A 27,522-nucleotide genomic window follows, 5' to 3' on the forward strand; every position below is an offset into this window, starting at 1 on the left:
ATGTCGTACGAGGATTACAATGTGAGTGGCTGTGGAATAGATGATGAATCAATCACAGTAGTGGTGTTGGGGGCGAGTCCCGTGTGATTGCTCTCTTTACGGCTGTCGTTATCCCAGTGTGGATGGGTTATTATTGCTTGTGCTCATTTCCCTCTGATCTGTTTTTCTGCAGACCCCATATGATCCCTACAGCTGCCAGGCGGACTATGACACGCACACAGGTAGGATTATTGCTATTGCTAGGTCAATTTTTTTTTTTTTAACCATACAATGAACGCTGTAAAAACAAGCCCCAGAATACAATGGCGGATTTGCATTTTTGTTCTTACCATTTTACCCCTGTTGGAATTTTCACCCTACAAAAAGCAAGCCCTCATACTGCTATGCCAACAGAAAAATGAGAAAGATAAGGTTCTTGGAAGAAGGGGAGGAAATTCTTCTTGCTATTTCTTCTGACCACACACAAACATGCCCACGTGGTCCTGTAACCGTCACCTTGTGCTCTTATTTAGTTGACCTCTTTCTCCTCTGATACAATGAACAAACCAGCACACTAGCTGTGATTTTACCCTGTTGATTTTGCATTACATATTCCACCAGCCTCATTAAAGGGAATCTATCAGGTCAGATAACACTATTAACCTGCAGATATAGGGACAATTATGAAAGTGCCTGGACGTTGTACTTAATTTTCTCCCAATTGGTTTTAACTTTATTTCTCCCTGGAGCCGCCACTTTCAGTCATAGCACCATGTCCTGAGCAATTACAGTCACTGCTCACAGCGCAGAGAGTGGCAGCTCTACACTGATGCACTTCTGAGCCGACAGTAAGTCAGTGCCGGTCCGTGCTTACAGCCGCTGCTCTCAGTGCTGTGAACGGTGACTAATTTCTCCGGAGACGCCGGTATGACTGAAAGCAGCGGCTACAGGGAGAAGTAAAGTTCACTTTCTCCCAGGTGTTGCATTTTCAGTACGACGACTGGGCACCTTCATAACATTATTAATCTGCAGATTATCCCTGTATTTGCATGTTAATAGTGTGATCAGGTACACTTCAGACTGATAGAATCTCATATTGCCCAAATGTAAGACTTGCAAAACAGACTATGGCAGTGTAGTATAGTCCAAACATTCTTGAGCATAATCCAATCAAGTGTAGAACATATTTGGAATATAATATTGTAGATAAGCCCTATGTTAGCAATATTTCATAAAGAAGGAGGAGTGCATGGGAGCACAAGCTGTGGTCGCTTTCCTATTCTCATACACTCCATTTTTCTGATCTCTAGAAAAGGCCGTTTTAAAAGATTGGTTATCGCAATCAGTACCTTCATAACACTTGATTTGAGACAAACTAAGACGTTGGCTGAACATAGAGCAGATAGAAACAGAACGCGATAAAAGAAAAACTAAGCTTTTCCTTGATAATTGAAGAAAGTTTATTTTAACGTATTATAGTGCTGTAGAGATAAAACATTTAGTACAAGCTTTTATACCCACTGAAAGGAAGGTATCGAAGAATTAGACAGTACATTGGGAAGGCTGAAGGTGTCACAAAGATTCCAAATGCTGTTACTGTCTTGAGGACTTAAAGGGAACCTGTCACGTGAAAAAAAACGCTATTAACCTGCAGATATGGGGTTAATCTGCAGGTTAATAGCGTTCTGAACCTGCCTGGTGCTGGCACCTAGACCCACGCTGTCAGGAGGAAATTAACATTATACCTCCCAATAGTGTACTGGTTTCAGGCACGGGGGCAGCGCCGGCACGGGTTCAGTCACCGTTCTGTGTATAGAGATCAGCGGCTGTAACTGCACCCCGACACTGACTGACAGCAGCTCAGCATTAGGTCCAGCTGTCAGGGCCGGGGGCAAAGTTAGAGCCATCGCTCTACATTCACAGAGCGGTGACTGAACCGGCGCTGCCCCCGTGCCTGAAACCCGAATGCTGCCGAAGAAATAAAGTTCCTTTCCTCTTGGTACCAGGCAGGTTCAGAACGCTATTAATCTGCAGGTTAATAGCATTTTTCACATGACCGATTCCCTTTAAAAGTCTAACAGTTATATAGGATTTTTTAAGTGTGATATATGAAGTGCGCTCATGAATGTATACATGATGTCTTTTGTAACATGTTATATTATTTCTCTTTTTGATTTGTAAAACTAAATGAAAAAGCAATAAATTTACTTAAAAAAAAATATCTGACATGACTGGTTCCCTTTAGAAACATAACATGCTTCGTATGTCTCTTGTATATTACACGTCAGCCGATGAGATGAGGCAGAATTGTATTGGTGATTTCCATTATGTCCATTGAGCCTAACCATGCTCCTATAAAAACATCAGCAGCAAATTGTGTATATTACATCACCAATCGCTCAATATTTCTTGGAGCCTCGTTCACTTATCCCACCAAAACGTCGAACTAGTATGTGTGAGTTATTCTATATTATTTAGTATTGATAAGCATTTTCACTTTTTATCACAGGTGACCCCAAGCAGGACCTGGCATATGAACGCCAGTATGAGCAGCAAACCTATCAGGTCATCCCTGAAGTGATAAAGAACTTTATTCAGTACTTCCACAAGACAGTGTCTGACCTGATAGATCAGAAGGTGTACGAGCTGCAGGCCAGCCGAGTGTCCAGCGATGTCATCGACCAGAAGGTGTACGAGATACAAGATACAGTATCTATGAGAACAGGTAAAGAGGTTCTGCAGCATGGAGGTTCATATGACAGTGTGATCAGTTTTTTGCAGCTGCTACTCTCATGACTGACTCTACCATCGTTATTTCTCACTGACTTACTGCTTTCTTCTCATTGCAGCTGGACAAAGTTAACTGAACGTTTCTTCAAGAATTCCCCATGGCCTGAAGCAGAAGCAATCGCTCCGCAAGTTGGGAATGGTAGGTGTGGGCATTTACGTTACTGATGGCTGTATGACTTGGGGAAGGTGCACATGACATCTCTTATTCGCCGGTGTACCTGCTAAGTTATCAAAGGCTAAGACTGTGCAGGAAAATTACGGCGGTGTTTTTCCCAAAGCGTCTTCATTGGCATTTTTGCACCAGTTTTACTGTCGGCTTTTTTTTTTTCCGTCCTTTTAATAGCTAGCAGCTTCCAAGCAGAAGCCCCCCAAATATTGAACGTGCATCCACATCCCGGTTTTCAAACTTGCAGTGGTTAAAAGAATTAACAGAAGTTTTAACATTGCTGTGCATTTTTTTATAGTGCTTCTTTAGGCTGAATCTGTCTGAAAGACATTGTGTGCCCATACCCTCTTGAGTTATTATTTGCACCCTTTTTTATAGGCTGAGATGCTTTTGCAGTCAAAAGAGTCAATTATATTTAGTGCAATAGAAAAGGAAGCAGTTTTCCATTTTAGAAAAATAAATGCTGACCACTTCTTACTTGCTAATGCTACTTTATCCACTTTTGTTCTTGTGGTTTTGATAACTGTTTCTCTTTTTTTCTGACTTTGTTAGAAATCTAAAACAACCATCTAAACTTAATGTGTGGGTGTTTATAACCAGTTCCCTTCTCTTTCAGATGCGGTGTTCTTAATCCTCTATAAGGAGCTATATTACAGACACATCTACGCCAAAGTTAGAGTAAGTATTCGTTCTGCAGCTTTAATTTGGACACCGGTGCATAAGTTGTATTTGGGGGGATGCAATAACACTGATTCTTGTCCTTTGTTTAGGGAGGACCCACATTGGAGCAGCGTTTCGAATCTTACTACAACTACTGCAATCTCTTCAACTACATTTTGAGTAAGTTTGACTGTTAAGCCACATTCACACGTTGAGTATTTGGTCAGTATATCATATCAGTATCTGAAAGCCAAAACCAGGAGTGGATGATAAATCTATTTAGTACCGTAATCCAAACTAGTTTCTAATATGCTTGCACTAAAAATTCCTTAACGTCCCCTAACTTCACTATCTAACTGCTATTGTATTTTTTTTTTCCCTACTTGGTTTTTGATGATGCTATGTGCATGCTGGGATACTGAAATGAAGCTTCATTAGGGGGAGAGGCTGCCACAGCCCCTGCTTCCTCCCTGAACTGAAGCTTCATCAGTGACGCTTATTTCAGGGGCTGGGCTAGTCCCTGATCGCTGTGTCACTTGTGGGGACAGTGCTGTTCTCTGCACGCCGCCGGGTATTCTGACGTCGTGCTCTGACAGTGCACTCTCCTCTGTGGTGTTGGTTCATTATTACTGATCTGAGCTGACAACACAGAGCACATGCTATGACTGCACATCGCACAATGACAGTGACTCACCCCCTGGGCCTGTGCTGGGAACCCGGAAACAGGCCTGTAGTAGGATGCTGGGGGGTTGTAGTCTCCGCGTGGCGGTGACCCGGTCCGTGGCTCAGGGTGGTCAAACCAGTGGCAGTCTATTTGTATTGTAATTGTCCGACTACGCCACCCGTGGATTGCGGTCAGTGGGGACCGCCGCTGCGCTGCAGACCGCTGAGGCTGATGTTATATGCGCAGCCAAGAATGGGATGACTCCCCACGGGAGAAGTATTGCCTCAGGGCAGCTAGAGTGAATGATGGTAGTGATGGTGTGGGCGTCCCAATACTAATGGTGCTGGTGCGGCGATGAAACACAGAGACGTGTGGTTGCAGTTCAGGGTCTTTACTGATGTTATAAGGCAGACCCTCCCGGGAGTACTGGCTAGTATAAGGGGCCTGGTCAGTCTGAGAGCAAGCAGGATCTCCCCTGGCCAGGTGGAGTTGTAGGCCTCCCCGTCTGTCTGCACTCTTCCTGGCTACCTTGCTGTCAGCGGTTACAAGTAGCCCACGTCCCTGAGTATACCGTGTGGTGCTCACCCGTATGGCTGGTGACTTGGGGCCTTCTGTTAGCCTCCGCTCCTGGATGGCGGCGCTGGTCCCTTCTTTGTGACTGAGCCTCCGGGCTTCTATGGCCAGAGGACCTGGAATCCCATGCCGGCTGGTTTCTGCTGCTGGGTATATATCAGTCCCCACAGCCTCGGACTCCTGTGTCCGGTTTTAGTGTCCTCAGCCAGGGCGAGCTATATCTCTGCTCACAGCCCCTGGTCTTCTGCTTCTGCTCCTACAGAGCTCCTGTTCTCACTTTCCCTGTGTTTGCTCTCCTCCAGACCAGACTGTGTCTCTGTCTGGGGCTTCACTCACTAATCCCGCCCCAGACCCAGTTTATAAGGGCAGATTCCTCCCCTCCCAGGTCTGGGTGGGCCGTGTTGCATGCTTAGGGCTCCTGACCAGAGAAACCTCCCACTTGCTCTCAGACATAATATTTCTATTACTGTGGCAACCAGACCCCTGGGGTGCCACATTCCCCCCTAGTAAACTTTAGTACTCCGGGACTAAACACATTTTTAAAGAAACATAAATACAAGGTATAACAATAACAAGACAACATATTTACAAGAAACTTTAGTCTGTAAAGGTCACGGCGTGTCCGTAACCGGGTGTCCATATCACCCAAGGTGAAGTTTGTGTAACTGGAGGGTGTCCATGTCACCCAAGGTGAAGCTTTAAGCGAAGTAGGGGACCTGTCGAAAGCAAACCCCTTGCGTTGGCCTTGGGCGTGGCTGCAAGGCTGGAGCTAGCTACTTTGGGCCGCAAGGAGGCCACGCCAGACAGGTTTTCTCTTCCACGGCCGTCTTCACAAGAGGCACCAAGGTGCAACTATCTACAAAACTGTTCCGGTTATCCAGCGTCCATAACCTGTTAGTCCAAATAAATCTGCAGGGTAACTGAGAAACATAATTAGTAACAGGCAACAACAAAAACCATAAACAGTTAACAGATAAATTCACAGTGCATTAGTTATATTCTCCAGCGAGCGGGCATCTGACCTCTAGTGACCCTAGTGGACCTACGGAGCTCACTAACTGGTTCTGCACTACAGGGTGTAGGAGATGTTATGGGTAAGCTTGGCAGCTGTCTGCGCACTCTTTGGCTCAGTAGGGGCACGGCAGGCTCACTACTAGCAGAGGGTTGATCCTCCAGGACTGCTGGTGTGGATTCTTCTGCCTCTTGGGCCGGCTGCTCTTCCAGCTCTACCGGTTCCTCTGTAGGCACTTGCGGGACTGGCTGGAGAAAGGTGAGGACGGGTACCACGACAGCGCCGTTTACTTGTGTCCAAGACCGGGGGAAGTCTCCGAGTACGGTACTGATCATTTCTTCCCTTTCCTCTGCGGGTTGAGGGTTTTCTTGATCTTCTTCAGGGCTTTGCAGCTGCTCGGGACACTTGTTCAGGTGGTCTCTGGAGACAATGGCTGTGGTTTCTCCTCCATCCTTACTGATTACGCAGATTTTTGGGTTCTCATGGCTTGATGGCAGTACGGTGTACGGGTCCTTCTCCCACTGGTCGTCCAACTTGTGGAGCCGCCTCTTCCTCTTCAAGACCTGCTCTCCAGGTACCAGGGGAACAGTGCGAGCATACTGGTTATAAGCCTTCTCTTGCCTTTCTCTAGCTTGAGACAGACTTCGCTCGACGCTCTCCTGTACTTTCCGATACTGCTGCTGCCGTTCTGTATCCCAGTCTGCCTCTGGCGAGGTGTCCTCCGGTGTCAGGACTCCCATATCCAGGTCAATAGGCAGCTTACCAGGTCTTGCTCTCATTAGGTAAGCCGGGGTACAGTTGGTGGAACCTACGGGGATGTGGTTATACAGGTCCACCAGATCGGGCAGTTTCTCAGGCCACAGACTGCGTTCTTCCAGGGGCAATGATTTTAGCAGATCTATCACCACCTGGTTCATCTTCTTGCAGAGTCCATTGGTTTGAGGGTGATAGGGCGTTGTTCTTATCTTCTTGCAGCCATACAGGTTGCAGAACTCCTGGAAGACCTCCGCTTCGAAGGCTGGTCCTTGGTCTGTCAACACTTGGTCCGGGTACCCGTGTGGACGGCAGAAGTGCTGCTGGAAGGCTCTAGCTGCTGTTTGAGCCGTTAAGTCCTTGACCGGGACCACCACCAGGAACCGGGAGTAATGATCTACGATTGTGAGGGCGTAGACATACCCAGATCTGCTTGGAGCCAGTTTCACATGGTCCAGGGCTACCAGTTCCAGTGGCTGTCTGGTGATGATGGGCTGCAGGGGAGTCTTCTGGCTGGCACGGTCTTTTCTTCTCAGGTGGCACGGGCCACAGTCTCTGCACCACCTCTCGATGGCTCCTCACATGCCTACCCAGTAGAACCGTTCACGCAACAAGAATTCCAGCTTCTTCCATCCGAAGTGTCCTGCTCCGTTGTGGTATGCCTCCAGAACCATAGCCGCGTCTCGTCTTGGGACCACTACCTGCCAGGTCAACTCATGTGTTCGAGAGTTAACCATTCTCCGGCACAGCTTCTCCCAGTAGAGGAACAGCTTACTTTTCTCCTTCCACAGATGCTTGGTCTCCTCCGGAGCGTCTGGGTCAAGACTGGCATCAGCCTGGGTCAGCATTTCCTTCACCAAACGGACTGCAGGATCATTGTCTTGCGTCTCCGCCCAGTTGTAGTGGGGCAAGGGATTGAACGTCACGGAGTGCCTGTACTTCACACGGTGGGAATACAGGGTAATCCCATAACGGTGGAACGCAGGGAGCTCGACTTCTTCCAGATCTTCTGGATCTTCCCCTACGTCCGGTAAGTTCGGCATTCTAGACAGGGCATCCGCGTTGGCATTTGAGTGTCCCGCCGGGTATTTGATGGTGAATTCAAAGTTGGACAGGCGGGCCATCCATCTCTGTTCCAGGGCACCGAGCCTTGCAGTGTCCAGGTGTGTCAATGGGTTGTTATCCGTGTACACGGTGAATTTGGAAGAGGCAAGGTAATGCTTGAAACGTTCGGTCACTGCCCACACTACTGCCAGGAACTCCAGCTTGAATGAGCTATAATTCTCAGGGTTCCTCTCCGTGGGCCGTAGCTTTCGGCTGGCGTAAGCGATTACCCGTTCTTTCCCCTGCTGGATCTGGGACAGTACGGCTCCTAGCCCGATGTTGCTTGCGTCCGTGTGGAGGATAAAGGGCTGGCTGTAGTCTGGATATGCCAGGATTTCATCCCCCGTGAGGGCCATCTTCAGCTGGCAGAAGGACTCCTCTTCCAGCTTTTCCCACCTGAAGGGCGGCTTCTGGTTTTTGGCTTTCCGAGATTGACCTATCAGGAGGTCCTGCATAGGGGCTGCCATTTTGGTGAAACCGGGAATGAATCTTCGGTAGTAGCCTACCAACCCGAGGAACTGCCGCACTTCCTTTATGCTGGAGGGTCTTGGCCAGTCCTTAATCACGGTGATCTTATCAGGGTCGGGAGCCACTCCGTCAGCACTCACCACGTGTCCCAGGTACTGCACCTTTGGTTTCAGGAGGTGACACTTGGAGGGTTTCACCTTTAGACCGTAGTTTGCCAGAGCTTCAAACACTTCTGCCAGGTGTTTCAGGTGGTCCTCGTAGGTCTTGGAATAGACGATGACATCGTCCAGGTATAACAGGACCGTCTCGAAGTTCCGGTGTCCTAGACAGCATTCCATCAACCGTTGGAAGGTTCCTGGTGAGTTGCAGAGCCCGAACGGCATACAGTTAAATTCGCTGAGACCCATCGGGGTGGTGAATGCGGTCTTCTCCCGGTCTGCCTCTGCTACAGGAACCTGCCAGTACCAGCTAGTGAGATCCAAAGTAGAGAAGAAGTTAGCAGATTTTAATGCAGCTAAGGACTCTTCTATCCTTGGTAACGGGTACGCATCTTTGTGTGTGATACGGTTAACCTTCCTGTAGTCTACACACATTCTCATGGTATTGTCTTTCTTTTTCACTAAGACTAGTGGAGCTGCCCAGGGGCTACAGCTGTCCCTGATTACCCCAGTCTCCTTCATGTCTCTTAGCATCCCCTTGGCATGTTGGTAGTGTGCAGGGGGTACGGGTCGGTATCTCTCCTTTATGGGAGGATGGTCTCCCGTGGGGATGTGATGTTCTACCCCCTTTACTCGCCCGAAGTCTAGCGGGTGTTTACTAAACACTCTCTCGTACTCTTGAACCACCCGATAGACTCCCTGTTTTTGGTGTGAGGGAGTGGAGTCAGTACCCAAATGCAGTTGCTGACGCCAGTCCTCCATTGGTTTCTTAGAGCCGTTACCTTCCTCTGGTTGAGATGGAGGCAAGGGTTCTACGGCCTGTACAGAGTTCTGGTTGATGGTGAACAATTTGGCTAGCGTGGCATACCGGGGCAGGTATACTTCTCTCTCCCCGATATTTATGATGCGGACGGGCACCCTCCCATGGCGTACATCGACCACCCCCCGTGCTGTCAAAATGGTGGGCCTACTGTCCGAGTAGACTGGTTCTACCATTGCTTGGTAGTCTCTACCTCTTAGACCAATAGCTGCCCGGCACCAAATCATCATCTCAATTTTTGGGGGCATAGCAATAGGGAACGGGTCACACATTCTCACGCTACCTATCTCACCACCAGATAGTTCCACCTGTTGCCGCTTCATCAGTGCCCGGATCTCTTTTTGGAGCACACGCTGCTGGCTGGAACTGGCGTTCTTGGCAACCTGCTGTAAAATGAGAATCACCTCTGCAAGACAATTTTCAATCACATTAGTTCCCAAGGTTATTCTAGGGTGACTCTCATGACGGTCTATGTCCACTATAATCAGTCCTTGTGCCGCCAGTTCGACTTTACCGATCTTAATGGTCACCTCCTTGAATCCCACCTGCGGCACGGGCTGACCATTGCTGGCGATGATACTCAGGTCGTCATCTGGGTAGCGGGTTATGTCCGAGTTATTCCAGTACTGCTTAAACAGCACGTACGGGATGGTGGTCACCTGTGACCCAGTGTCTAGTAGGGCACTCATAGGAATGCCATCCAGTACCACAGGCAAGATTGGACGTCCCCCTACGTATTTATCATGCCAGTTTGATGGGCCTGATGATCTTATGCCTGGGGGTTGGCCCTCTACCCCAGGTTGTGCCCGTTTAAATGACAGTACCTTGCCATATGTCTGGGTTGATTACAGCGGCGGCAGATGGGTCGTCCGTCCTCGTTGTATCTGTCGCTGGGTCTTCCTCTGGCCGGTGGGGTCCTCCTCAGTCGGTGCCACGGGACGTCCTCCGGTCCGGATGCCAGCTGGATCTTTCCTGGAGAAGAGACCTGTAAAGACTGCACAGTTCTGGTTAGTGCGGCAACGCTCTTAGTCAGCTTTTGGACCTGATGGTGCAGGTCTGTAGCCGGGTCACTGTTTAAAGCCTGCGCATCAGCTCCCACAGGCCCTGCAGACAAGGGCGCCGTCTCCTGGTGGTAAGTGATAGCAGGGCGCCTGTGGGTCACAGCGCCACCTGGTGCCAGTTCTCGGAGCACCCGGATGGCTCTGTCCTTGAACTGTGCAAAGTCCAGGTCAGGGTCCTGTAAGGCCATTGCCCGCAACTGGGTTCGGTGGGCATTGCACAGTAGACTCTCAATAAATTGTTCGGTCAACAGCTTGTCTTCATTTCCCACGCTGTCAGGGTCTGCCTGCTTAATGGCTCTCAGGGCCTCTTGTAGGTTTAGAGCATAGTCTCTTATACTCTCATGTGCCCGCTGTTTGCACCTGTAAAATCTGAGCTTTATTTCGGCTGAGGTGCGGGTATCAAACGTGTCTTTCAGCCGGGCTAGTATTTCTCTGACAGTCCTCTTCCTCCTAGGTGGCCAGGACTTTACCTCCCTTTGGGCTGCCCCGATTAACTGGGCCACCAGGATGCTTACTTTTTGCTCCTCCGTGAGGGGGTATACCTGGAAGAGGCTATCCAGTCTTTCCCTAAAGTCACTTAGGGTATGTGACTCCCCTGAGTACTGGGGTAGCCAGGTTGCCCCCGGGATATAGGGCATGGTGAAAGGCATGACCGCAGCAGCGGTTGCGCTGGCGGCCGGTGTGGCGGTGGAGCTCCCCTCGGTGTCCGACATCCTCCTTCCCCCCTAGTGGACCGTGGCCTACCTTGCGATGCTCTTCTTCCGTAGGCCGCGGCTCCGCAGTCGATCGTCGGGGTCGAGGACCTGGCGTCGCGCTCCGATGACGTCAGCGTCGCTCTTCCTCCCTTCCAGGACCTTGCGCAGCGTCGGTGCGTGGGGCAGAGCTTCGGGTGTCGCGCGCTTTCGGCGTCCACGCCCCTCTTCTTCCTGCTCGGCGTCCTGAAGATGGCGTCCGATGGCGGGAAGCAGCTGCGGATGGCGGGAAGACGGCAGAAGACGGCGGGAAACGGTTCAAGATGGCGTCTAATGGCGGGAAACGGTCCAAGATGGCGTCTGATGGCGGGAATCGACTCCGGACGGCGGGAAACTTCGCCACAGGTAAGTTACAAAAGTCTTTTTCAGGCACGCAGTACCCGGTGGTTGCGGGCACGAAATCCTGCCGACTACGCCAAAGTTGACTCACCCCCTGGGCCTGTGCTGGGAACCCGGAACCGGGCCTGTGGTAGGATGCTGGGGGGTTGTAGTCTCCGCGTGGCGGTGACCCGGTCCGTGGCTCAGGGTGGTCAAACCAGTGGCAGTCTATTTGTATTGCAATTGTCCGACTACGCCACCCGTGGATTGCGGTCAGTGGGGACCGCCGCTGCGCTGCAGACCGCTGAGGCTGATGTTATATGCGCAGCCAAGAATGGGATGACTCCCCACAGGAGAAGTATTGCCTCAGGGCAGCTAGAGTGAATGATGGTAGTGATGGTGTGGGCGTCCCAATACTAATGGTGCTGGTGCGGCGATGAAACACAGAGACGTGTGGTTGCAGTTCAGGGTCTTTACTGATGTTATAAGGCAGATCCTCCGGGGAGTACTGGCTAGTATAAGGGGCGTGGTCAGTCTGTGAGCAAGCAGGATCTCCCCTGGCCAGGTGGAGTTGTAGGCCTCCCCGTCTGTCTGCACTCTTCCTGGCTACCTTGCTGTCAGCGGTTACAAGTAGCCCACGTCCCTGAGTATACCGTGTGGTGCTCACCCGTATGGCTGGTGACTTGGGGCCTTCTGTTAGCCTCCGCTCCTGGATGGCGGTGCTGGTCCCTTCTTTGTGACTGAGCCTCCGGGCTTCTATGGCCAGAGGACCTGGAATCCCCTGCCGGCTGGTTTTTGCTGCTGGGTATATATCAGTCCCCACAGCCTCGGACTCCTGTGTCCGGTTTTAGTGTCCTCAGCCAGGGCGAGCTATATCTCTGCTCACAGCCCCTGGTCTTCTGCTTCTGCTCCTACAGAGCTCCTGTTCTCACTTTCCCTGTGTCTGCTCTCCTCCAGACCAGACTGCGTCTCTGTCTGGGGCTTCACTCACTAATCCCGCCCCAGACCCAGTTTATAAGGGCAGATTCCTCCCCTCCCAGGTCTGGGTGGGCCGTGTTGCATGTTTAGGGCTCCTGACCAGAGAAACCTCCCACTTGCTCTCAGACATAATATTTCTATTACTGTGGCAACCAGACCCCTGGGGTGCCACAACAGCGTGCACGTACTAGCCCATGCCCTGAAATGGACAGCACTTTTGACTCTTGGTTGCAGGGAGGGGGGCTGCGACTGCAGCAGTGACCGCAGCCTCTACCCTCTTATGACTCTTTGTTTGAGTATCTCATCATGCACTGGGATTCTCACACGAAGCGTCAGCGCATGGGAAATAGGGAAAAAAGATGTAATAGCAGTTAGTGTAGTTAGGGGACGGTAGGGAATTTTTAATGTAAGCCTAATTGAAATGGGTTTAAATTACAGCACTAGATAGGGAGTTAGATGAAAATTTCTTTGGCCTTCGGACTACCTCTTTTAAAGGTGTTTTCACCCAAACATTGATGTATCAACAGGTGAGATCAGTGGGGGGGGTATAACCACTGCAAACCCCCTCCCACCCACTGAAGACACAAAGCTAATCCTGTGTGCTGAGTGTGGATAGATCAGTAGTGCACATGCATGATCACATATGGCAGTAATGGACATGCATGTGAATCCTGTGACTATATGATCATTGTTTGTGCGATAACCCCTCTAAGAATGACATGACAGTTTTGTCTGTGGCTTGTGTTGTGTTGCTGGTGCGATATTATTTGCATTGACACTGATGAATTCCTTGTAGATGCTGATGGTCCTGCGCCCTTGGAGCTGCCTAACCAGTGGCTGTGGGATATTATTGATGAATTCATTTACCAGGCACAGATATTTTCCTGTAGACTTTCTCCCGCTGCGCTCTCTCACGCGTCTCTCTTTGAACATGCAGACCTAATATTTTCACTCTTGGTTAAATCTGTCTATTTCTGCACTATGCAGTTTCAGTCATTCAGCCAGTATCGATGTAAGACCGCAAAGAAATCAGAGGAAGAAATTGAATTCCTGCGTTCCATCCCCAAGAACTGAAACGTTCACAGCGTCCTTAATGTGTTACATTCTCTAGTGGATAAATCCAACATTAACCGGCAGCTGGAGATTTACACCAGTGGAGGTGAGGGATAGAGCTGTACTTGATGCTTGGTGTCTTTGGCTCATGTTCCTGTCATGTTCTCGACACAGAATCTGTCTGGGTTTTTATGCCACTGACAGTTGTTTATTTTTATCAATGGTGATGTCCAGGCTCGGTGCTCAATTTTGCAGCCATTCTATGTGACTGCAGACTTGTGAATCCTCTCAGTGCCCACTGTCAGGATCTACAGCGGGCTTGTGAATGCAAGTATGCAATTTGCATATTTCCAGCCACATTCCAACTACACATGTCCGGCCTCCCTTAATTGACTTGATTTAAGCCAGGCCACACACATCTAGTCGGTACGTGACCATATTATGCAAATTGCATTCACAAGCCCGCACGCTTCGTGCACCAGAATCCAGCGCGCACTCTGCAGATTCACAAATCTGCAGTCACGTAGTGACTGCACAGTTGCACTCCAAGTCTTGATAATTTAAGTGAGGTACCTGCCTATTTATTCTAGGAAACCTTTAATTCTTTCTGTGCAGTGTCTGCTAGATCTCTACAAATATTTAGTAATTAGAAGCAGGGCTGTGGAGTTGGTAAGCCAAAGCTCCGACTCCTGAATTTCCATGACACCGACTCCACGATTCCGACTCCCTCATACATGGCTCATGTTTAAGTGATAAATTTACAGCAGCACACATTTGTGTCACCCTGGCCTGGATGCCACAAAATGTAATAAAGCTGTGTCTGAGAGCAAGGGGGAGGTTCTCTAGTCAGGGGAACATTAGCATGCAGTACCTCCTGTCTCAGGCCAGTAGGGGGAGCAGGCTGCCCCTATAAAAGCTTGTGCTGGGGGCAGGGTTAGAGAGAACTGGATGGCCTGTCTCAGCACTGAGACGTGTCCCGGAGCAGAGCAGGGAAAGAAAGTTGTATTGCACCTAAGAGGAAGTGTGGCAGGAGGAGAGCCACAAGCCAGAGACAAGAGGCGAAGAGAGCCTGTCTTGGCAGATAACGGACTTAATTTACCAGACTTTGGTAGGCCACGCTTAACTAGGGGGGAGGAAGATGTCGGATACAGAGGCGCCCACTACCACCAACGCAGCTGCAGCAGCGGTGATGCCCTTTTCCCTGCCCTACATCCCTGGAGCGGCCTGGCTGCCCAAGTACTCAGGGGAGCCCCATGTCCTACCTGACTTTAAGGAAAGACTGTACAGTTTGTTCCAAGTCTACCCCCTGACAGAGGAACAGAAGGTCAGCATGTTAACAGGGCAGTTAACTGGCGCAGCCCAGAGGGAGGTAAAATCATGGCCCACTGAGGAGAAAAGAACCGTGAAGGGTATTCTGGCCCGCCTGCGGTGTACCTTTGACACACGTACCTCCGCTGAAATTAAAATGAGGTTCTATGGATGTAAGCAGCGGGCACAGGACAGCATCAGAGACTATGCCCTAAATTTGCAGGAAGCCCTGAGGGCCATCCAACAAACTGACCCTGGCAGCGTGCAGGAAACGGATAAGCTGCTAACGGAACAATTCATAGAAGGTCTGCTGTCTAACGCCCACAGGGCCCAACTGCGCCTCATGTTCTTTCAGAACCCTGATCTGACCTTTGCCCAATTTAAGGACAGGGCCATAAGGGTGCTCCGTGAACCTGCAACCAGTGGCGCTATAAACCCCCGGCGCCCTGCTCTCCCCTACCACCAGGAGGCGGCGCCCTCCTCTATGGACCCCGTGGGGGCTGATGCACAGGCCCTGAACCAAGCCCCATCGAAAGACCTGCACCACCAAGTCCAGGAGCTGACCAGGAGCGTCGCGGCGTTGACCAGGACCGTCCAGGCGTTGCAAGTGGACCCGTCAAGACCCATCGAGCTGGCTTCAAGTCCGGAGGATGTCCCGTGGCGTCGACAGAGGAGGATCCCGTCGTTCCGAGGGAGGCCCACAGACCGCTACGCAGAGGATGGACAGCCCATTTGCCGTCGATGCAACCAGCCCGGACACATTTCCAGGTACTGTAATTTAAACGGGTCCAACCTGGGGCAGAGGGCCAACCCCCAGGCACAAGATCACCAGGCCCTTATAATTGGCGTGATAAGTACGTTGGGGGGCGCCCGGTTTTACCCGTGGTGCTGGACGGTATCCCCATGAGCGCCTTGCTGGATACTGGGTCGCAAGTAACCACTATCCCTTATGTACTTTTTAAGCAGTATTGGACTGATGCTGATATCACACGGTATCCAGACAGTAACTTGAGCATCATCGCCAGTAATGGCTTACCCGTGCCGCAGATGGGGTTCAAGGAGATGACCATTAAAATTGGTAAAGTTGAATTACCGGCACAGGGAGTGATTAATGTGGACATTGACCATCGTGAAAGTCACCCTAAAATAACTGTGGGTACTAACGTGATCGAAAATTGTCTTTCAGAAGTAATTGTAATTCTATAACAGATGGCGGTGAATGCTAGTTCCAGCCAACAGAGAGTCCTCAACAAGCAGATAAAAGCCCTGATGAGACGGCAGCAGGTAGAACTGTCTGGTGGTGAGATCGGTAGCGGAAGACTGAGTGACCCATTCCCCATTTCCATGCCTCCCAAAAGTGAAATGATGATCTGGTGTCGGACTGCAATCGGGTTGAGAGGTAGAGACTACCAAGCCATGGTAGAACCCGTGTACTCAGACAGCAGGCCCACCATTTTGACAGCCCGGGGGGTGGCTGATGTCCGTCATGGGAGGGTGCCCGTCCGCATCCTCAACATTGGGGAGAGGGAAGTACACTTACCCAGGTACGCTACACTCGCCAAACTGTTTGTTGTCGAACACAAAGCTTTCAGGGCCATGGAACCCTTGCCTCCATCTCCACAGGCGGAGGGTAATGGCTCCCAGAAACAAAAGGAGGACTGGTGCCAGAAACTCCATGTGGGTGCTGACTCCTCTCCCCTGCACCAAAAACAAGGAGTCTACCGGGTGGTACAGGAGTACGAGAGAGTCTTTAGTAAGCACCCGCTAGATTTCGGCAGAGTAAAAGGGATAGAACACCACATCCCCACAGGGAGAAACCCACCGATAAAAGAAAGACACAGACCTGTACCCCCTGCACATTACCAGAACGCAAAGGGCATGCTGAGGGAAATGAAAGAAGCTGGGGTCATTTGAGATAGTTGTAGCCCCTGGGCAGCCCCCTTGGTTCTGGTAAAAAAGAAAGACGGCACCATGAGAATGTGCGTGGACTATAGACAAATCAACCGTATCACCCACAAAGACGCATATCCGCTGCCTAGAATAGAGGAGTCTTTAGCCGCACTAAAATCAGCCAACTTCTTTTCTACTTTGGACCTTACTAGCGGGTACTGGCAGGTTCCTGTGGCAGAGGCTGACAAGGAGAAGACCGCCTTCACCACCCCGATGGGACTGAGCGAGTTCAACTGTATGCCTTTCGGGCTCTGCAACGCACCAGGGACCTTCCAGAGGCTGATGGAATGCTGTCTAGGGCACCGAAACTTCGAGACGGTCCTCCTTTACCTGGACGACGTGATCGTCTATTCGAAGACCTAAGAGGACCATCTAAAGCACCTGGCCGAGGTGTTCGAAGCCCTGGCAGGCTACGGCCTGAAGGTGAAACCATCGAAGTGTCACCTGCTGAAACCAAGGGTCCAGTACCTAGGGCACGTGGTAAGTGCGGAAGGAGTAGCCCCCGACCCTGACAAGGTCACGGCAATCAAGAGCTGGCCAAGCCCCTCGAACATCAAAGAGGTGAGACAGTTCCTCGGGTTGGTAGGCTACTACCGAAGGTTCATCCCCAGGTTCACTAAGATGGCAGCTCCTATGCAGGACCTCCTGATTGGACAGTCTAAGTCCAGAGGTCAAAAGCCACCCTTCAAGTGGGATAAACCGGAAGAGGAGTCCGTCCGCCAGTTGAAGATGGCCCTCACGGGGGATGAGATCCTGGCCTACCCTGATTATGGTCAGCCTTTTATTCTCCACACGGACGCCAGTAATGTGGGACTGGGAGCCGTACTGTCCCAAAACCAACAGGGCAGAGAAAGGGTGATCGCGTACGCCAGCCGGAAGCTGAGACCCACCGAGCGGAACCCGGAGAATTACAGCTCCTTCAAGCTAGAATTCTTGGCGGTGGTGTGGGCCGTGACAGAACGCTTCAAGCATTATCTGGCCTCCGCAAAGTTCACCGTGTACACGGACAACAACCTGTTGACACACCTGGACAATGCAAGACTGGGTGCCCTGGAACAGCGGTGGATGGCCCGTCTCTTCAACTATGACTTCGTGATCAAGTACTGGGCAGGCAAAACCAATGCGAATGCGGACGTCCTATCGAGGATGCCTCACTTACCTGAACGTGACGAAAACCCAGAAGAGCTGGAGGAGGTAGAACTCCCCGCGTTTCACCGGTATGGAGCCGCTCAATACTCCCACCGCGTGAAGGAGGAGGATCTAACAACCGTGATGATCAATCCGCTACCTCACCACAGCTGGGCCGAGACCCAAGATAGTGACCCTACAGTCCGCCTGGTGAAAGATCTGCTGACCCGGGAAGACGCCCGCTTAGATCCGGATGCCCCAGAGGAAGCCAAGCAGCTATGGAAGGAGAAGAGCAAGCTGTTCCTCTACGAAGGCAAGTTGTGCAGAAGGATTGTCAACCACCGGACGCACGAGCTGACCTGGCAAGTCGTGTTCCCAAGGCGGGATGCAGCTATGGTCCTGGGGGCTTACCATGACAGAGCGGGACACTTCGGTTGGAAGAAACTGGAGTTCCTGCTAAGAGGAAATTTCTTTTGGGTCGGCATGAGAGGAGCTGTAGAAAAGTGGTGCAGAGACTGTGGCCCTTGTCACCTGAGGAGGAAGGACCGCACCAGCCAGAAGACACCCTTGAGGCCCATCGTCACCACGCAGCCTCTTGAGCTGGTAGCTCTAGACCACGTCAAGTTGGCTCCAAGCCGGTCAGGGTACATCTACGCCCTGACAATCGTGGACCACTATTCCCGTTTTCTAGTGGTGGTCCCGGTAAAGGACTTGACAGCCCAAACAGTGGCCAGAGCCTTCCAGCAATATTTCTGCTGTCCACACGGGTATCCGGAACAGGTCCTGACAGACCAGGGTCCAGCGTTCGAGGCTGAAATCTTCCAGGAGTTCTGCAACCTCTATGGCTGTAAGAAGATTCGTACAACGCCTTACCACCCCCAAACCAACGGGATGTGTGAGAAGATGAACAATATAGTCATTGATCTCCTGAAGACGTTGCCCCTGGAGGAACGCAGCCTGTGGCCAGAAAAACTGCCGGACCTGATAGACCTATACAACAATATCCCGGTGAATGCTACAAACGGCACCCCGGCTTACCTGATGCGAGCCAGACCAGGTAAGCTGCCCGTAGACCTGGAGATGGGAGTCCTAATACCTGAGGACACCTCCCCGGATGCGGACTGGGATACGGAAAGGCAACTGCAGTACAAGAAGGTACAGGAGAGTGTGGAGAAGAGCCTGGCACAGGTGAGAGAGAGGCAAGAAAAACTCTTCAATCAACACGCCCCTGCTGGTCCCCTAGAACCTGGTGAGCAAGTCCTAAAGCGAAAAAGAAGGCTACATAAGTTGGACGACCAGTGGGAAAGGGAACCCTACACCGTACTGCAGTCTGATCACGACAACCCGAAGGTGTGCGTGATCACCAAGGACGGAGGAGAAACCACTAGCACCGTCTCCAGAGACCACCTCAAAAGATGCCCCGAGCAACTCCGTAGTGCAGAAGAGGATCAGAGTGACCTTAATCCCGCAGAGGACAAGGAAGAAATGATCAGCACCGTTCTCGGAGAGTTCCCTCAGTCCTGGACTCGCATAAATGATGCCATAGTGGTACCTGTCCTGCATTTCCTGCAACCGGCACAGCAACAACCAACACCAGAGCCGGAAGGTGAAGAGGAGCAAGCAGTTCCAGAGGCAGAAGAGCCTGTACCAGCAGCCCAGGAGAGTCAACCCTCTGCTGACAGTGAGCCTGCCATGCCTGCGGTAAGCCAAAGGACCCGCAGACAGCTGCATGCCCTACCTGTACACCCAGCTGGTAGCTGTACCCCTAACGCTAGTGGGGAAAGCCAGGTTGGTCCACCACCAGACAGTGGGCTACGTAGGTCAACCAGGAGCACAAAAGGGCAGATACCCGCTCGCTGGAAAATATAGAGCGCGCTAAGATTGTAAATAACCCTGTTGCCAAATGTTGAATTGTTTGCAAAGTTACATGCATGTTTGGTAATTCTATGTTTCAGTTTCTTGCAACTACCGTAAGGACTCAAAGGTTATGGACTTTTTATAACCGGGACCTTGTATGGACTGCGTTCGGAGCCTGACCAAGGAATGAACTAAGACTGTGAAGGACTTGGGGTAGGACAGATCCCCACCTGGTTAAGGCTCCCCGTTGTATTGGTGATATGGACACCCGGTCACAGACCACACTGTGACCTTAAGAACTCAAGCTGTGCGTCGTCTGTCTGTTAATGTTTTATGGTCATGAATATTGTCTTTGTTTACTGTTTAGTCCCGGAGTACTAAATTTCACTAGGGGGGAATGTGTCACCCTGGCCTGGATGCCACAAAATATAATAAAGCTGTGTCTGAGAGCAAGGGGGAGGTTCTCTAGTCAGGGGAACATTAGCATGCAGTACCTACTGTCTCAGGCCAGTAGGGGGAGCAGGCTGCCCCTATAAAAGCTGGTGCTGGGGGCAGGGTTAGAGAGAACTGGATGGCCTGTCTCAGCACTGAGACGTGTCCCAGAGCAGAGCAGGGACAGAAAGTTGTATTGCACCTAAGAGGAAGTGTGGCAGGAGGAGAGCCACAAGCCAGAGACAAGAGGCGAAGAGAGCCTGTCTTGGCAGATAACGGACTTAATTTACCAGACTTTGGTGTCTGAGGCTGGGAAGATTCCACATCCCCCAGCAGATAACCAGTTTGCAGGGGACTGTAAATTCCTTGGCCTAAGAAGCCTGGAGGCCCTGCCACAACAGAAGGGACCAGCAAAGCCGTACAAGGCTGGGAGCAGAAAGGAACCCACGTCGCAGGCCATACAGGCGAGAATACACGGAAAGCTCGGAAACGTGGGCTGTTACCCTATAACGAGGAGATAGCCAGAAGGAGCACAGAAAGCACGGTAGGCCTACACCCTCACCCTGACCAGGGCCAATTTCCCCGTTGCTCTCAGACATCCAGGTCCCCTCCTAGCTGGGACTGTTTGTGGGTCAATTTACCTGTTCTAGTAAATACCCTGGACTGCAACCTGTTGTCTGCGTGCTCCTTGCTCCTCCAGCACTATCAGCACTGGGACTCTCACTACCATCACTCCCAACATCCACTACACTGCCCTGGGGCCGCACTCTTCCCGTGGGGAGTCACACCATCCCAGCTGCGTACATCATCAGCCCCAGCGGTCTGCCTTGCAGCGGCGGTTCCTAATGACCGCAAATCCACGGGTGGCGTAGTCGGACATAATCATCAGTACATAACGGACTACCACTGGCCTGACCACCCTGAGCCACGGAACCGGGTTGCCACTACTACTGCCATCGTTCCCCTATTGCCCGGATCCGAGTGCCCCACGGCCCAGAGGGCGAGTCACATTCATCTCAGCTAAAAGTCTAGACCCTTAGATCAGGAATAGGTCAGACATTTATAGGACATTTCATAACTTTCCCAAATCCTTATGAAAAAATATTCCCCACAAACCGCATTGAACTACTGTACCCAATTTATTATATAGTTTAGGAGTCTGAGTCGGTCCATTTTTTTCCGACTCCACCAAAATGAACACCGACTCCATGACTCCGACTGCACAGCCCTGATTAGAAGTACTCATTTACTTTTGCTTAATTGCTCTTCAGTGGATCTAAATATGTCAGATGGCTCTCTGCACTCGGTTGACGTTGTTCCATAGAGGAGAAATATCAGTGTAATGAATGTCCCATTGTTAACTCACTTTTAAGCCCCACTAACTAGCAGTATTTGATGGTCTGCTGTAGTACATAGTTACTTATGCAATACATAGCATAGTTTTAGTTTCTTTTTATAAATCCTCTTTCTCTCTTCCCCAGGTGACCCTGAAAGTGTAGCTGGAGAATACGACAGACATTCCCTATACAAGATGCTTGGATACTTCAGCTTGGTTGGACTGCTTCGTCTGCATTCGCTTCTTGGAGATTATTATCAGGCTATTAAAGTGTTGGAAAACATTGAGCTCAATAAGAAGGTATCATCTACCATTACTATTAATAAGCACTTACAACTATTGGTTGCTGCGATGGTAAAGCAGAAGTCTGGTTTGGCACCAAACCAGTTGTTACCTATGAATGTGGAAGTATCTTCGATCATAGACGAGATCATAGACCTGCACAAAGCTGGAATGGGCTACAAAACCATAAGTAAGATGCTGGGTGAGAAGGAGACAACTGTTGGTGCAATAGTAAGAAAATGGAAGAAATACAAAATGACTGTCAATCGACATTGATCTGGGGCACCATGCAAAATCTCACCTCGTGGGGTATCCTTGATCATGAGGAAGATGAGAGATCAGTCTAAAACTACACGGGGGGGAAGTAGTTAATGATCTCAAGGCAGCTGGGACCACAGTCACCAAGAAACCCATGGTAACACATTACGCCTTAAAGGTTTAAAATCCTGCAGTGCCCACAAGGTCCCCCCTGCTCAAGAAGGCACATGTGCAGGCCCGTCTGAAGTTTGCCAATGAACACCTGGATGATTCTGTGAGTTATTGGGAGAAGGTGCTGTGGTCAGATGAGACCAAAATTTAACTCTTTGGCATTAACTCAACTCGCCGTGTTTGGAGGAAGAGAAATGCTGCCTATGACCCAAAGAACACCGTCCCCACTGTCAATCATGGAGGTGGAAACATTATGTTTTGGGGGTGTTTCTCTGCTAAGGGCACAGGACTACTTCACCGCATCAATGGGAGAATGGATGGATAACCCTTCTAATGGCTGCCAAGAACTTTTGGGGCATCTGGATCAGAGAACTACTGCAGGTCTTGCTCGAACTTAGATTTCTGTTATCTGTACTCTCAACCATGTAATAATTTCTTACTACTGTTCAGTTGTTCTGGAAATATAGTGTATGTCTGATCTTCTGCTTGCAGAGTATGTCCTCCCGAGTGCCGGAGTGTCAGGTGACCACGTACTATTATGTTGGCTTTGCCTACCTTATGACGCGAAGATATCAGGATGCCATTCGTGTGTTCGCTAACATCTTGCTATATATCCAGAGAACCAAGAGTATGTTCCAGAGAACCACATACAAGTATGAAATGGTAAGCCCCTTGTGTGTTCTGTCATCTCTTATATTTTTATTATCACATTATAAATGATCGCTGGATTTACAAACCTTGTATTCCTTCTGCACAGATTAACAAGCAGAATGAGCAGATGCATGCACTGCTGGCCATCGCCCTCACCATGTACCCCATGCGCATTGATGAGAGTATTCACACTCAGCTGAGAGAGAAATATGGGGACAAAATGTTACGTATGCAGAAAGGGTAAGGAAGTCTTAAGCTGCATGACCGTGTTTTATATGGTGGGCGTCTGTTCTCCTTAAATCTATTGGAGTCTCTGTATTATTGATTCTGATTCCAAATAGCTAAAAAAAATATATATATATTTTCCTCTCTTTTGCATTGCAATTTGGAAATATTTGCTCAATTATTTTTTGGAGTTGCAGAATATTACGCATCTATAAAAAGCCCTCTATATGGACAGGTACAGCAGGGCCTCAGTTTTCTAACCATAAATATGGCATATCACTAGGGCTCCCATCTAAAGCTAGAATAAAAAGGTCATGGGCAATTTGGCATTTTCTCTCTTATAGCTCCTAGATAAGCATGGAATAGGGCAGAGAAAAAATACATGGTGGTTGCTGGGCTTGACCTAGGTTTTGCATTAGTGTAAATGAAGGTAGGTTTATTCCGCCACCCCCCTAGTGACGTGGTACTGGGATAAGCGCTTGACATGTATAAATGGAAACATTTTCCATTTAAATGTCCAGGCTGGATTATTTTTGCTTCATAACCCATGCCACAAGTAAAGGAAAATAAACGGCCTTTCAGTGCAGGCAAAACAAAGTAAACTGTTCCAACACAGTCACTTTAGAGACAGTCCAGGACACACAGGCTGGATAGCATCCAGTATACCGGCTCAGACTGGAGACATCACACAGGAGGTCTTCTCAGTTCCAGACACAGACCACTTGTCAAACAGACTCTATTTTATTATGTGAAGCACACCCAGAGGTGGGGTATGTGGGCAGCCAGACCCACCCGTCTCTCAGGCTGCCCGTAAAACCTGCCCCAGATGCACCCAACAAGCCTCTTAGTACTATGTGTCCGTTAGCCACCTTGCAGTATTAATGTGGAGTTACAAGGAAAAGGCAGGCTGGTCGGCACTCCATATGGTTCTTCCTCTGGTCAAGGAAATGCATATCAAACCAAGTAGGATCCCGGCACTCACATGTGAAATAATTAGCCATTTATTGTTGTCTCAACATACAAGTCATTAGCCCCTTCTGGGCTTTTTTCAATTGAGAAAAAAAATTAGCCGTTTATTGTTAAGACTAATTATTTCACATGTAAGTGCCGGGATCCTACTTGGTTTGATTTAATATGGATTTGTTCCTACTTTGCAGCTATAACGGCTCCACTCTTCTGGGAAGGCTTACTGCAATATTTAGCCGGTATTTCTGTGTGAATTTTTGCTCATTCATCCAGAAAAGCATTTGTAAGATCAGATACTTATGCTGGCGAGAGGGCCTGAATCTCAATCTCCTTTCTACATCATCCCAGAGGTGTTCTATGTATTTGAGGTCGGGGCTCTGTGCAGTCCAGTTAATTTATTTCACACCAAACTCTCCCAACCATGCTTTTATGGACATTGCTTTCTGCACTGGGCACAGTCATTAGGAACAGAAAAGGGCCAACCCCCCCAAACTGTTAACACAAGGAGCTACAATCATACAAAATGCTGTGGTATGCTGAAGTATTATTATTTCTCTTCACTGGAATGAAGGGCCCAAGGCCGACCCCTGAAAAACAACTTTATAACGTTATCCCTCTTTTACCAATGTTACAGCTGAATCAGTGTAGTCAGTCAGGTAACGTTTTCCTGGCCACTCACCACCGCAGCGTTCTCTGCTCAACCAGAGCGTTTGCTGTGACCTGTGTCGTTATACACACAGCAATCTAACTGATGACGTCTAGGCCATGCAATGACCTTCTTTATTTTGGATTGCCTGCACACAATAAAATTATCTTCTGTCATCAATTACCTGAGTGCCAAGTTTTCTCCAAGACATGTTAGTAAAGGCTAAATGATAAACCTGTATTTCATACTTTTGTCCATACAGTTTGGTTTTCATTTATAAAATTTTAAAATAAAAATTACAGCTTTCTTCTGGGGAAACCTTTTCCAGTTCCCCCTTGGAATTTCCTATAAGTGAAAAACGCCATTAAACTTGTGATTAGAGTAGATGGCTCAGTACACATTTCAGATAGAAATGTGTCCGAGGGTTTGGATGATCTACAACATTTGGGTATGTAATACAAGTAAATATTCTGCGTTTTTGTAATCTCTGACCACGTGTAAATTTTCTTCTACTCATCAGCGATGCACAGATTTATGAAGAGCTCTTTAATTACGCCTGCCCCAAGTTCCTGTCACCAGTGGTCCCTAACTATGATAATGTTCACCCCAACTCTCACAAAGAACCTTATCTTCAGCAACTTAAAGTCTTTCTGGATGAAGTCCAGCAGCAGGCACAGCTGTCCACCATCCGCAGGTGCGTCTCCATTCTGGAACTGGTGTAAGATGCCACATCGCGCCTCTGCACGCAGCAGTATGCTGAATTATCCTGAATGTCCTGCTTATAGTATCCAATGAGCCCATGTTGTACCAATGCAGGATCATACGCAGGCACAATAATATATATTGTTTATTTTTTACAAAGCAAGAGTCAGCAAGACCTAAACGGCAAAGTGCTTGATCATATGTCGTCCTGGGGACATTCCTTCGAGCGGAGAATGTTGGGGTAGAAAGATGTCCAGAGACCTCACATAATTGAGTTTTCACCATGTTTGCTGTTTTTTTTCCCTCCCAGTTTCCTGAAGTTATATACCACTATGCCCGTGGCCAAGCTGGCAGGATTCTTGGATTTACCAGAACAGGAATTTCGCATTCAGCTTCTCGTTTTCAAGCATAAGATGAAGAACCTCGTGTGGACTAGCGGCATTTCTGCACTGGAGGGAGAATTTCAGTCCGCATCAGAAGTGGACTTCTACATAGATAAGGTACAGTATTCAGCTGTGTGATTATCCAAGTTTTACACATTTAATAATACATTGGATGGCATTCTGGTTTTTGTCTTATCCGCATAGTTGTTGTTGTTCCTATATTATGTGTAACTGACCTTCTTCAATTTATTTTGATTCCATTCTCCTTTAGGACATGATTCACATTGCAGATACCAAAGTCGCCTGACGCTACTGAGACTTCTTTATACGACAGATACACAAGTTTGAAGAGGTGAGGGTTTGCTATAATTATAAGGGCTCATGTTCTAGCACTGTAAAGCAGTAAGGCGGTTCCACTCACTGCTGTATCTGGAGGCGAGTGGGGCCGTTGATGTCACACCTTCAGATATCTTACAGCTTGTGGGCATCTGTGGCTGATATCGTTCTCCTCTCCTCACTTGCCTGCACAAGCTGAAATTCATCTCTGATGCCAACTGGAATTATTTCACTAGAATGGACATACAGGTAGTCCACATAAGGTTATTAGTTAGAATGGGACAGGTGCCCAATACCTGCCGCTCAGGCACGCCAGTCAGATATCTGCTCACCTACCGATACGGAAGTGAGCCGAACAAGATTACCCCTTTAAATCAAAGAAAAAAAAAAGCTCTAAATTTGACTCCTGTGACCATGCTTTCTTTAGATTTAGCGTTCTTTTTAAAGGTAACCTGTCAAGTATGATACTTCTATTAACCTGCAGATATAGGTTTAATCTGCAGGTTAATAGCGTTATGAAGGTGCCCAGCCGTTGTACTGAAAGTGCTGCACTCGGGAGAAAATGAACTTTATTTCTCCATGGAGCTGCTGGCTTTCCGTCAAGCCTGGAGCAATTACAGTCCCTGCTCACAGCACTGAGAGCAGCAGCTGTAAGCATGGACCGGCACTGACTGACAGCAGGCTCTGCGATTCATCAGTGACAGCTGTCAGTCAAAATGCTGCGTCGTGGTGACAGGTTCACAGTGCTGTGAGAGGTAACTGAAGCCATGCTAGCAAGCTGGTATGACTGAAAGCCGGCTGCTCCCGGGAGAAATAAAGTTAATTTTCTCCTGGGTGCTGCATTTTCAGTACTGCTGCCGGGCACCCTCATAAAGCTATTGCAGGTTAATAGCGTTATCTGACCTGACAGGTTCCCTTTAATCTTATGATTAATAGGTTAATTGTTATGTAGCTGTATTCGGAGATTTAAGCTCTTCTGGTTTCAGGTGCACATGTGTATAGTATATTATTGGAGTCTAATAATTGGAAATTATATCATTGTACTTTTTCATTTACTGCCAAGGTCCATTAAGGATTTTTTACTAGAGATATGCACAGATCCAAAAACTTAGACAAGAATGCCATATTGGACTAGTTTAATGCACGTTAAAGAGTGCAGGTGAGGCCTCTAAAGCCTCTTCAGTACGTCTGTATTATGTGACTGAAACTTAGATTTCTGTTTTACAGCTAGACAAAACTTTGCAGAAGATGAGCCAGAAACCTTGAAAGCAGTTCAAGTAGACAAGATATTTATAAGGACTGAAGGTCAACCTACATCTCCCCACACATTGCTGGCGCTATCAAGTGAACTTAAATGTTTTAATAAAAAATCTAAAAACTTTCAAAACCAGTTTACAGAGTAAATGTTTTTCTGCCTTTAGCCATGTTTTCTGCACCACGTAGTTTGTGTAGGCACGCTAATCTTAGGTAATCTAATCCTTTTTTTTTTTTAAACAATGTGTTTATTGAATTTTGCACAAAAATCAGAACATACAATCTATAGGGCCAACATATGCCCAAAACTGTGCCCCAACCTCTGGGC

At 48.9% G+C, this 27,522-nt stretch overlaps 1 protein-coding gene and 1 pseudogene across 4 annotated transcripts in view; one reads left to right on the forward strand and one right to left on the reverse strand.

Annotated features, from left to right (window-relative positions):
• On the forward strand, positions 1–27,206 carry LOC141157751 (eukaryotic translation initiation factor 3 subunit L-like; annotated as a pseudogene).
• Positions 1–27,522, reverse strand: part of LOC141157324 (ankyrin repeat domain-containing protein 54-like) — a 436,436-nt gene that overhangs the window by 47,709 nt on the left and 361,205 nt on the right. For 3 of the 4 annotated variants that reach the window (XM_073644421.1, XM_073644422.1, XM_073644419.1), the window contains one exon: positions 4,456–5,752. The exons of the other annotated variant lie outside the window; for it this stretch is intronic. The gene's annotated coding sequence lies outside the window, so the exon portion shown is untranslated. Of the gene's footprint in view, positions 1–4,455; positions 5,753–27,522 lie in introns of those variants that run through there. 4 annotated transcript variants of the gene reach the window in all.

This window comes from Phyllobates terribilis, unplaced genomic scaffold (genome assembly GCF_046119375.1).
Source record: "Phyllobates terribilis strain yellow unplaced genomic scaffold, ASM4611937v1 Scaffold_8__6_contigs__length_399053987, whole genome shotgun sequence".
Lineage (NCBI taxonomy): Eukaryota > Metazoa > Chordata > Amphibia > Anura > Dendrobatidae > Phyllobates > Phyllobates terribilis.